The sequence below is a fragment of the Arachis hypogaea genome, chromosome 4 (genome assembly GCF_003086295.3).
Source record: "Arachis hypogaea cultivar Tifrunner chromosome 4, arahy.Tifrunner.gnm2.J5K5, whole genome shotgun sequence".
Classification (NCBI taxonomy): Eukaryota; Viridiplantae; Streptophyta; class Magnoliopsida; order Fabales; family Fabaceae; genus Arachis; species Arachis hypogaea.
In genome coordinates this window covers 44,165,871-44,178,124 of record NC_092039.1, presented here as the reverse complement: position 1 = coordinate 44,178,124, position 12,254 = coordinate 44,165,871, and the positions used below count along the sequence as shown (strand labels likewise).

The 12,254-nt window shown below is 40.4% G+C and overlaps 1 non-coding gene across 1 annotated transcript; it reads right to left on the bottom strand.

The window, feature by feature from the left end:
* Positions 1 to 597: 597 nt before the first annotated feature.
* Positions 598 to 701, bottom strand: LOC112798392 (small nucleolar RNA R71). The gene has a single exon (XR_003200004.1). It is a non-coding gene; the product is annotated as a small nucleolar RNA R71 (small nucleolar RNA).
* Positions 702 to 12,254: the final 11,553 nt, after the last annotated feature.

Sequence of the window (12,254 nt, the reverse complement as noted above, 5' to 3'; positions counted from 1 at the left end):
GAATCTCTATATTGTGACATAGAGGATTCCTCTTTCTTTTCTTGTTCTCTTCTTCCCTATATGAGCAGGAACAAGGAAAAAGGCATTCTTATTGAAGCTGATCCTGAACCTGAAAGGACTCTGAAGAGGAAATTAAGAGAAGCTAAATTACAACAATCCAGAGACAACCTTTCTGAAATTTTCGAACAAGAAAAAGAGATGGCAGCCGAACCCAACAACAATAATGCAAGGAGGATGCTTGGTGATTTCACTAAACTAACTTCCAAATTTAATGGAAGAAGCATCTCCATTCCGGCCATTGGAGCAAACAATTTTGAGCTGAAACCTCAATTAGTTGCTCTAATGCAACAGAACTGCAAGTTTCATGGACTTCCATCTGAAGATCCTTACCAGTTTTTAACTGAGTTCTTGCAGATTTGTGAGACTGTAAAGACGAATGGAGTAGATCCTGAAGTCTACAGGCTCATGCTTTTCCCTTTTTCTATAAGAGACAGAGCTAGAACATGGTTGGACTCACAACCTAAAGATAGCCTGGACTACTGGGATAAGCTGGTCACGGCCTTCTTGGATAAATTCTTTCCTCCTCAAAAGCTGAGCAAGCTTAGAGTGGATGTTCAGACCTTCAAACAAAAAGATGGTGAATCCCTTTATGAAGCTTGGGAAAGATACAAGCAGATGACCAAAAAGTGTCCTTCTGACATGTTTTCAGAATGGACCATATTAGATATATTCTATTATGGTCTATCTGAGTTTTCCAAAATTTCATTGGACCATTCTGCAGGTGGATCCATTCACCTAAAGAAAGCACCTGCAGAAGCTCAAGAACTTATTGACATGGTTGCAAATAACCAATTCATGTACACTTCTGAGAGGAATTCCGTGAATAATGGGATGCCTCAAAGGAAGGGAGTTCTTGAAATTGATGCTCTGAATGCCATATTGGCTCAGAACAAAGTGTTGACTCAGCAAGTCAACATGATCTCTCAAAGTCTGAATGGATGGCAAAATGCATCCAACAGTACTAAAGAGGCAGCTTCTGAAGAAGCTTACGATCCTGAGAACCCTGCAATAGCAGAGATAAATTACATGGGTGAACCTTATGGAAACACCTATAATTCATCATGGAGAAATCATCCAAATTTCTCATGGAAGGATCAACAAAAGCCTCAACAAGGCTTTAATAATGGTGGAAGAAACATGCTAAGCAATAACAAGCCTTTTCCATCATCTTCTCAGCAACAGACAGAGAATTATGAGCAGAGCCCCTCTAATTTAGCAAATTTAGTCTCTGATCTGTCTAAGGCCACTTTAAGTTTCATGAGTGAAATAAGGTCCTCCATCAGAAATTTGGAGGCACAAGTGGGCCAGCTGAGTAAGAAAGTCACTGAAACTCCTCCCAATACTCTAACAAGCAATACAGAAGAAAATCCAAGAGGAGAGTGCAAGGCCATTGATGTAATCAATATGGCCGAATGCACAAGGAAGGAGAAGGATGAAAATCCTAGAGAGGAAGACCTCCTGGGACGTCTCTCAAGCAAGAAGGAGTTCCCAATTGAAGACCTAAAGGAATCTGAGGCTCATATAGAGACCATAGAGATTCCAGTAAATCTCCTTCTGCCATTCATGAGCTCTGAAGACTATTCTTCCTCAGAAGAGGATGAAGATATGACTGGAGAGCAAGTTTCTCAATATCTAGGAGCTATCATGAAGCTAAATGCCAAGTTGTTTGGTAATGAGACTTGGGAAGGTGAACCTCCCTTGCTCATTAGTTAACTAGATACACGGGTTCAGCAAACTCTACCTCAAAAGAAACAAGATCCTGGGAAATTCTTAATACCCTGTACCATAGGCACCATGACCTTTGAAAAAGCTTTGTGTGACCTGGGGTCAGGCATAAATCTTATGCCTCTCTGTAATGGAGAAACTAGGGATCATTGAGGTACAGCCTGCCTTATTCTCATTACAATTGGCAGATAAGCCAGTAAGACAAGATTATGGATTAGTAGAGGACATGTTAGTAAAGGTTGAAGGCCTTTACATCTCTGCTGATTTCATAATCCTAAACACTAAGAAGGAAGAGGATGAATGCATCATCCTTGGAAGAGCTTTCCTAGCCACAGCAGGTGCTGTAATAGATGTTAACAGAGGAGAATTAGTCCTTCAATTGAATGGGGACTACCTTGTGTTTAAGGCACACGGCCATCCCTCTGTAACAAAAGAGAGTAAGCATGTAGAGCTTCTCTCAGTATAGAGTCCAAAAGAGCCCCCACAATCAAACTCTAAGTTTGGTGTTGGGAGGCCACAACCAAACTCTAAGTTTGGTGTTGAGAAGACCCCACACTCAAACTCTAAGTTTGGTGTTGGGAAACCTTCATTATGCTCTGAACTTCTCTAAGGCTCCATGAGAGCCCACTATCAAGCTAGTGACATTAAAAGAGCGCTTGTTGGGAGGTGGTGCACGAAATTGTGATCTCTACTTTTCACAACTCAAATAATCCCCGGTGATGAATCCAAAAACTTGGTGTTCAATACCATGGCATAAACACAACTTCGCACAACTAACCAGCAAGTGTACTGGGTCGTCTAAGTAATAAACCTTACGCGAGTAAGGGTCGATCCCACAGAGATTGTTGGTATGAAGAAAGCTATGGTCACCTTGTAAATCTTAGTCAGGCAAACTCAAATGGTTATGAATGATGAATAAAACATAAAGGTAAAGATAGAGATACTTACGTAATTCATTGATGGGAATTTCAGATAAGCGTATGAAGATGCTTGGTCCCTTCCGTCTCTCTGCTTTCCTACTGTCTTCATCCAATCCTTCTTACTCCTTTCCACGGCAAGCTGTATGTAGGGTTTCACCGTTGTCAGTGGCTACCTCCCATCCTCTCAGTGAAAATGTTCAACGCACCCTGTCACGGCACGGCTATTCAGCTGTCGGTTCTCGATCATGTCGGAAAAGAATCCAGTGATTCTTTTGCGTCTGTCACTAACGCCCCACAATCGCGAGTTTGAAGCTTGTCACAGTCATTCAATCATTGAATCCTACTCAGAATACCACAGACAAGGTTTAGACCTTCCGGATTCTCTTGAATGCCGCCATCAATTCTAGCTTATACCATGAAGATTCCGATTAAGGGATCCAAGAGATATCCACTCAATCTAAGGTAGAACGGAGGTGGTTGTCAGGCACACATTCATAGGTGAGAATGATGATGAGTGTCACGGATCATCACATTCATCAAGTTGAAGAACAAGTGATATCTTAGAACAAGAATAAGCCGAATTGAATAGAAGAACAATAGTAATTGCATTAATACTCGAGGTACAGTAGAGCTCCACACCTTAATCTATGGTGTGTAGAAACTCCACCGTTGAAAATACATAAGAACAAGGTCTAGGCATGGCTGTGAGGCCAGCCTCCCAATGATCTAAGATCTAAAGTGATCAAAAGATTCCAATACAATAGTAAAAGGTCCTACTTATAGAGAACTAGTAGCCTAGGGTTTACAGAGATGAGTAAATGACATAAAAATCCACTTTCGGGCCCACTTGGTGTGTGCTTGGGCTGAGCATTGAAGCATTTTCGTGTAGAGACTTCTCTTGGAGTTAAACGCCAGCTTTTGTGCCAGTTTGGGCGTTTAACTCCCATTCTTGTGCCAGTTCCGGCGTTTAACGCTGGGCAGTTTTGAGCTGATTTGGAACGCCGGTTTGGGCCACCAATTCTCGGGCAAAGTATTGACTATTATACATTGCTGGAAAGCCCAGGATGTCTACTTTCCAACGCCGTTGAGAGCGCGCAAATTGGATTTCTGTAGCTCCAGAAAATCCACTTCGAGTGCAGGGAGGTCAGAATCCAACAGCATCTGCAGTCCTTTTTAGTCTCTGAATCAGATTTTTGCTCAGGTCCCTCAATTTCAGCCAGAAAATACCTGAAATCACAGAAAAACACACAAACTCATAGTAAAGTCCAGAAAAGTGAATTTTAACTAAAAACTAATAAAAATATACTAAAAACTAACTAGAACACACTAAAAACAATGCCAAAAAGCGTACAAATTATCCGCTCATCACAACACCAAACTTAAATTGTTGCTTGTCCTCAAGCAACTGAAAATCAAATAAGATAAAAATAAGAGAATATACAATGAATTCCAAAAACATCTATGAAGATCAGCATTAATTAGATGAGCGGGGCTTTTAGCTTTTTGCCTCTGAACAGTTTTGGCATCTCACTCTATCCTTTGAAATTTAGAATGATTGGCTTCTTTAGGAACTCAGAATCCAGATAGTGTCATTGATTCTCCTAGTTAAGTATGATGATTCTTGAACACAGATACTTATTGAGTCTTGGCCGTGGCCCAAAGCACTCTGTCTTCCAGTATTACCACCGAATACATACATGCCACAGACACATAATTGGGTGAACCTTTTCAGATTGTGACTCAGCTTTGCTAGAGTCCCCAATTAGAGGTGTCCAGGGTTCTTAAGCACACTCTTTTTGCCTTGGATCACAACTTTATTTCTTTCTTTTTTTTTCTTTCTTTTTTTTTCTTTTGTCCCTTTTTTTCATTTTTCTCCTTCTCTTTTTTTTTTATTGAATTCACTGTTTTTTCTTGCTTCAAGAATCATTTTTATGATTTTTCAGATCCTCAGTAACATGTCTCCTTTTTCATCATTCTTTCAAGAGCCAACATTCATGAACAACAAATTCAAAAGACATATGCACTGTTTAAGCATACATTCAGAGAACAAAAGTATTGCCACCACATCAAAATAATTAATCTGTTATAAAATTCGAAATTCATGCAATTCTTCTCTTTTTCAATTAAGAACATTTTTCATTCAAGAAAGGTGATGGATTCATAGGACATTCATAACTTTAAGGCATAGACACTAAGACACTAATGATCACAAGACACAAACATAGATAAACATAAGCATGATTTTTCGAAAAATAGAAAATAAAGAACAAGGAAATTAAAGAACGGGTCCACCTTAGTGATGGCGGCTTGTTCTTCCTCTTGAAGATCCTATGGAGTGCTTGAGCTCCTCCATGTCTCTTCCTTGCCTCTGTTGCTCCTCTCTCATGATTCTTTGGTCTTCTCTAATTTCATGGAGGAGGATGGAGTGTTCTTGGTGCTCCACCCTTAGTTGTCCCATGTTGGAACTCAATTCTCCTAGGGAGGTGTTCAGTTGCTCCCAATAGTTTTATGGAGGAAAGTGCATCCCTTGATGCATCTCAGGGATTTGATGATGAGAGGGGTCTCTTGTTTGCTCCATCCTCTTCTTAGTGATGGGTTTGTCCTCATCAATGGGGATGTCTCCCTCTATGTCAACTCCAACTGAATAACATAGGTGACAAATGAGATGAGGAAAGGCTAACCTTGCCAAGGTAGAGGACTTGTCCGCCACCTTATAAAGTTCTTGGGATATAACCTCATGAACTTCTATTTCTTCTCCAATCATGATGCTATGAATCATGATAGCCCGGTCTATAGTAACTTCGGACCGGTTGCTAGTCTGAATGATTGAGCGTTGGATAAGCTCCAACCATCCTCTAGCTACGGGCTTGAGGTCATGCCTCCTCAGTTGAACCGGCTTCCCTCTTGAATCACTCTTCCATTGGGCGCCCTCTTCACAAATGACTGTGAGGACTTGGTCCAACCTTTGATCAAAGTTGACCCTTCTAGTGTAAGGATGTTCATCTCCTTGCATCATGGGCAAGTTGAATGCCAACCTTACATTTTCTGGACTAAAATCAAACTATTTCCCCCGAACCATAGTAAGCCAATTCTTTGGGTCCGGGTTCACACTTTGATCATGGTTCTTGGTGATCCATGCATTGGCATAGAACTCTTGAACCATTAAGATTCCGACTTGTTGAATGGGGTTGGTAAGAACTTCCCAAACTCTTCTTCGGATCTCATGTCGGATCTCCGGATATTCACTCTTTTTGATTTTGAAAGGGACCTCGGGGATCACCTTCTTCATGGCCACAACTTCATAGAAGTGGTCTTGATGCACCCTTGAGATGAATCTCTCCATCTCCCATGACTCGGAGGTGGAAGCTTTTGCCTTCCCTTTCCTCTTTCTAAAGGTTTCTCCAGCCTTGGATGCCATAAATGGTTATGGAAAAATAAAAAGCAATGCTTTTACCACACCAAACTTAAAAGGTTTGCTCGTCCTCGAGCAAAAGAAGAAAGAAGAGAGTAGAAGAGGAAGAAATGAAGGAGATGGAGATGGCTTTGTGGTTCGGCCAAAGGGGGAGAAGTAGTGTTTAGGTTGTGTGAAAATGAAGGAGTGAAGATGGGTTTATATAGGAGTGGAGAGAGGGGTAGGGTTCGGCTATGGGAGGGTGGGTTTGGGAGGGAAAGTGTTTTGAATTTGAATGGTGAGGTAGGTGGGGTTTTATGAATGATGGATGTGAGTAGTGAAGAGAAAGATAGGATTTGATAGGTGAAGGGTTTTGGGGAAGAGGTGTTGAGGTGAATGGTGAATGGGTGAAGAAGAGAGAGAGTGGTGGGGTAGGTGGGGATCCTGTGGGGTCATAGATCCTGAGGTGTCAAGGAAAAGTCATCCCTGCACCAAGTGGCGAGCAAAATTGCTCTTCATGCCAATTTTGGCGTTAAACGCCGGGCTGGTGCCCATTTCTGGCGTTTAACGCCAACTTCTTGCCCTTTTCTGGCGTTTAACGCCAGTCTGGTGCCCCTTTCTGGCGTTAAACACCCAGAATGGTGCCAGACTGGGCGTTAAACACCCATTTGCTAGCCTTACTGGCGTTTAAACGCCAGCAAGATCTTCCTCCAGGGTGTGCTATTTTTCTTTCTGTTTTTCATTCTGTTTTTGCTTTTTCAATTGATTTTGTGACTTCTCATGATCATCAAACTATAGAAAACATAAAATAACAAAGGAAAATAGATAAAATATAACATTGGGTTGCCTCCCAACAAACGCTTCTTTAATGTCAGTAGCTTGACAGTGGGCTCTCATGGAACCTCAGAGATGCTCAGAGCAATGTTGGAACTTCCCAACACCAAAGTTAGAGTTTGAATTTGGGGGTTCAACACCAAACTTAGAATTTGGTTGTGGCCTCCCAACACCAAACTTAGAGTTTGACTGTGGGGGCTCTGTTTGACTTTGTTTTGAGAGAAGCCCTTCATGCTTCCTCTCCATGGTGACAGAGAGATATTCTTGAGTCTTAAACACAAAGGATTCTTCATTCACTTGAATGATCAATTCTCCTCTATCAACATCAATCACAGCCTTTGCTGTGGCTAGGAAGGGTCTGCCAAGGATGATGGATTTATCCATGCACTTCCCAGTCTCTAGGACTATGAAATCAGCAGGGATGTAATGGTCTTCAAATTTTACCAGAACATCCTCTACAAGTCCATAAGCTTGTTTTCTTGAATTGTCTGCCATCTCTAGTGAGATTTTTGTAGCTTGCACCTCAAAGATCCCTAGCCTCTCTATTACAGAGAGAGGCATGAGGTTTACACTTGACCCTAGGTCACACAAGGCCTTCTTGAAGGTCATGGTGCCTATGGCACAAGGTATTGAGAACTTCCCAGGATCTTGTCTCTTTTGAGGTAGTTTCTGCCTAGATAAGTCATCCAGTTCTTTGGTGAGCAAAGGGGGTTCATCCTCCCAAGTCTCATTGCCAAATAACTTGTCATTTAGCTTTATGATTGCTCCAAGGTATTTAGCAACTTGCTCTTCAGTGACATATTCATCCTCTTCAGAGGAAGAATGCTCATCAGAGCTCATGAATGGCAGAAGTAAATCCAATGGGATCTCTATGGTCTCAGTGGGAGCCTCAGATTCCCATGGTTCCTCATTGGAGAACTCATTGGAGGCCAGTGGACGTCCATTGAGGTCTTCCTCAATGGGGTTCACTGCCTCTCCCTCCTCTCCAAATTTGGCCATGTTGATGGCCTTGCACTCTCGTTTTGGATTTTCTTCTGTATTGCTTGGAAGAGTACTAGGAGGGAGTTCAGTAATTTTCTTGCTCAGCTGACCCACTTGTGCCTCCAAATTTCTAATGGAGGACCTTGTTTCAGTCATGAAACTTTGAGTGGTTTTGATTAGATCAGAGACCATGGTTGCTAAGTCAGAGTTATTCTGCTTAGAACTCTCTGTCTGTTGCTGAGAAGATGATGGAAAAGGCTTGCCATTGCTAAACCTGTTTCTTCCACCATTATTATTGTTGAAACCTTGTTGAGGTCTCTGTTGATCCTTCCATGAGAGATTTGGATGATTTCTCCATGAAGGATTATAGGTGTTTCCATAGGGTTCTCCCATGTAATTCACCTCTTCAATTGAAGGGTTCTCAAGATCATAAGCTTCTTCTTCAGATGAAGCTTCCTTAGTACTGCCTGGTGCATTTTGCATTCCAGACAGACTTTGAGAAATCATATTGACTTGCTGAGTCAATATTTTGTTCTGAGCCAATATGGCATTCAGAGTATCAATCTCAAGAACTCCTTTCTTCTGATCTGTCCCATTGTTCATAGGATTCCTTTCAGAAGTGTACATGAATTGGTTATTTGCAACCATTTCAATTAGTTCTTGAGCTTCTGTAGGCGTATTCCTCAGATGAAGAGATCCTTCAGCAGAGTTATCCAAAGACAGCTTGGACAGTTCAGACAGACCATTATAGAAAATACCTATGATGCTCCATTCAGAAAGCATGTCAGAGGGACACTTTCTGATTAATTGTTTGTATCTTTCCCAAGCTTCATAGAGGGATTCTCCTTCCTTCTGTCTGAAGGTTTGGACTTCCACTCTAAGCTTACTCAATTTTTGAGGTGGAAAGAACTTTGCCAAGAAGGCATTGACTAGCTTTTCCCAAGAGTTCAGGCTTTCTTTAGGTTGTGAGTCCAACCATATCCTAGCTCTGTCTCTTACAGCAAAAGGGAATAGCATAAGTCTGTAGACCTCAGGGTCAACCCCATTGGTCTTAACAGTGTCACAGATTTGCAAGAATTCAGCTAAAAACTGATGAGGATCTTCCAATGGAAGTCCATGAAACTTGCAATTTTGTTGCATTAGAGAAACTAATTGAGGCTTAAGCTCAAAGTTGTTTGCTCCAATGGTAGGGATAGAGATGCTTCTCCCATAGAAGTCGGGAGTAGGTGCAGTAAAGTCACCCAGCACCTTCCTTGCATTGTTGGCATTGTTGTTGTTTTTGGCTGCCATGGGTTCTTCTTCTTTGAGATTTCTGTTAGGTCCTCTACAGAGAATTGTGCCTTAGCTTCTCTTAGCTTTCGCTTCAAGGTCATTTCAGGTTCAGGATCAACCTCAACAAGAATGCTTTTGTCTTTGCTCCTACTCATATGAAAGAGAAGAGAACAAGAAAATATGGAATCCTCTATGTCACAGTATAGAGACTCCTTGAGGTGTCAGAGGAAAAGAAAAATGGAAGGAAGAGGTAGAAAATTCGAACTTATCAAGAAAGGTGGAGTTCGAATTGTGCATTAAGGAATAGTGTTAGTCCATAAATAGAAGGATGTGAGAAGAGGGGAAGAAATTTTCGAAAATAATTTAAAAAGATTTTAAAAACATTTTGAAAAACTTCAATTGATTTTCGAAAACCAAGATTGAGAAAGAAGTAAAGTGATTTTTGAAAAAGATTTTGAAATTAGAAATTAAAAAGATTTGATTGAAAACTATTTTGAAAAAGATGTGGTTAAGAAGATATGATTGGTTTTAAAAAGATGTGATTGAGAAGATATGATTTGAAAAATATTTTAAAAAGATTTGATTTTAAAAATTAATAACTTGGCTATCAAGAAAAGATATGATTTAAACATTAAACATTTCTCAATAGAAAAGGCAACACACTTGAAATGTTGAATCAAATCATTAATTGATAGCAAGTATTTTTGAAAATGGAAAGAAATTGATTTTAAAAAAGAATTGATTGAAAAGATTTGATTTGAAAAAGATTTGATTTTGAAAAGATTTTGAAAACTAAAAAAAATTGATTTGAAAACAAAATCTTCCTTCTTGTGCCATCCTGGCGTTAAACGCCCAGAATGGTGCACATTCTGGCGTTTAACGCCCAAACCACTACCCTTTTGGGCGTTAAACGCCCAGCTAGGCACCCTGGCTGGTGTTTAAACGCCAGTTTGTCTTCCTTACTGGGCATTTTGAACGCCCAGCTTTTTCTGTATAATTCCTCTGCTGTATGTTCTGAATCTTCAATTCTCTGTATTATTGACTTGAAAAGACACAAATTAAAAATATTTTTGGATTTTTAATAATAAGGAATAATCAATATGCAACTAAAATCAAATAACAATGCATGCAAGATACCAAACTTAGCAGTTTGTATACTACTGACACTAACAAAATGAGAATGCATATGAGACACATAAACACTCAAGTCAAGAGAATTTAAAGATCAGAGTAATGAAATCATCAAGAACATCTTGAAGATCACTTAAGACACATGAATGAATGCAAGAAGAACAAAAACATGCAATTGACACCAAACTTAAAATGAAACACTAGACTCAAAAAGAAACATAAAAAAATTTTTTTTTTTTGATTTTTCGAAAATTAAGTGGAAAAAGAAAATAAAGGTATCAAAATTCTTAATGAGAATTCCAGGAATCATGTAATGTTAGTCTAAAGCTTCAGTCTAAAGAAATTAGACATGGCTGAACAAGCTTCAGCAGGGCATTGCATTCAAGCTAAATTGATGAAAATCAATCAGCTTTGGTGATGATAAGAACATCACCTTAAAACACTAGAATTCATTCTTAAGAACTCTGAAGAAAAATACCTAATCTAAGCAACAAGATGAACCGTCAGTTGTCCATACTTGAACAATCCCCGGCAACGGCGCCAAAAACATGGTGCACGAAATTGTGATCTCTACTTTTCACAACTCAAATAATCCCCGGTGATGAATCCAAAAACTTGGTGTTCAATACCATGGCATAAACACAACTTCGCACAACTAACCAGCAAGTGTACTGGGTCGTCCAAGTAATAAACCTTACGCGAGTAAGGGTCGATCCCACAGAGATTGTTGGTATGAAGCAAGCTATGGTCACCTTGTAAATCTTAGTCAGGCAAACTCAAATGGTTATGAATGATGAATAAAACATAAAGGTAAAGATAGAGATACTTATGTAATTCATTGGTGGGAATTTCAGATAAGCGTATGAAGATGCTTGGTCCCTTCCGTCTCTCTGCTTTCCTACTGTCTTCATCCAATCCTTCTTACTCCTTTCCATGGCAAGCTGTATGTAGGGTTTCACCATTGTCAGTGGCTACCTCCCATCCTCTCAGTGAAAATGTTCAACGCACCCTGTCACGGCACGGCTATTCAGCTGTCGGTTCTCGATCATGTCGGAATAGAATCCAGTGATTCTTTTGCGTCTGTCACTAACGCCCCACAATCGCGAGTTTGAAGCTCGTCACAGTCATTCAATCATTGAATCCTACTCAGAATACCACAGACAAGGTTTAGACCTTCCGGATTCTCTTGAATGCCGCCATCAATTCTAGCTTATACCACAAAGATTCCGGTTAAAGAATCCAAGAGATATCCACCCAATCTAAGGTAGAACGGAGGTGGTTGTCAGGCACACGTTCATAGGTGAGAATGATGATGAGTGTCACGGATCATCACATTCATCAAGTTGAAGAACAAGTGATATCTTAGAACAAGAATAAGCCGAATTGAATAGAAGAACAATAGTAATTGCATTAATACTCGAGGTACAGCAGAGCTCCACACCTTAATCTATGGTGTGTAGAAACTCCACCATTGAAAATACATAAAAACAAGGTCTAGGCATGGCCGTGAGGCCAGCCTCCCAATGATCTAAGATCTAAAGTGATCAAAAGATTCCAATACAATAGTAAAAGGTCCTACTTATAGAGAACTAGTAGCCTAGGGTTTACAGAGATGAGTAAATGACATAAAAATCCACTTCCGGGCCCACTTGGTGTGTGCTTGGGCTGAGCATTGAAGCATTTTCGTGTAGAGACTTCTCTTGGAGTTAAACGCCAGCTTTTGTGCCAGTTTGGGCGTTTAACTCCCATTCTTGTGCCAGTTCCGGCGTTTAACGCCGGGCAGTTTTGAGCTGATTTGAAACGCCGGTTTGCGCCATCAAATCTCGGAAAAAGCATGGACTATTATACATTGCTGGAAAGCCCAGGATGTCTAATTTCCAACTCCATTGAGAGCGCGCCAATTGGTTTTTTGTAGCTCCAGAAAATCTACTTCGAGTGCA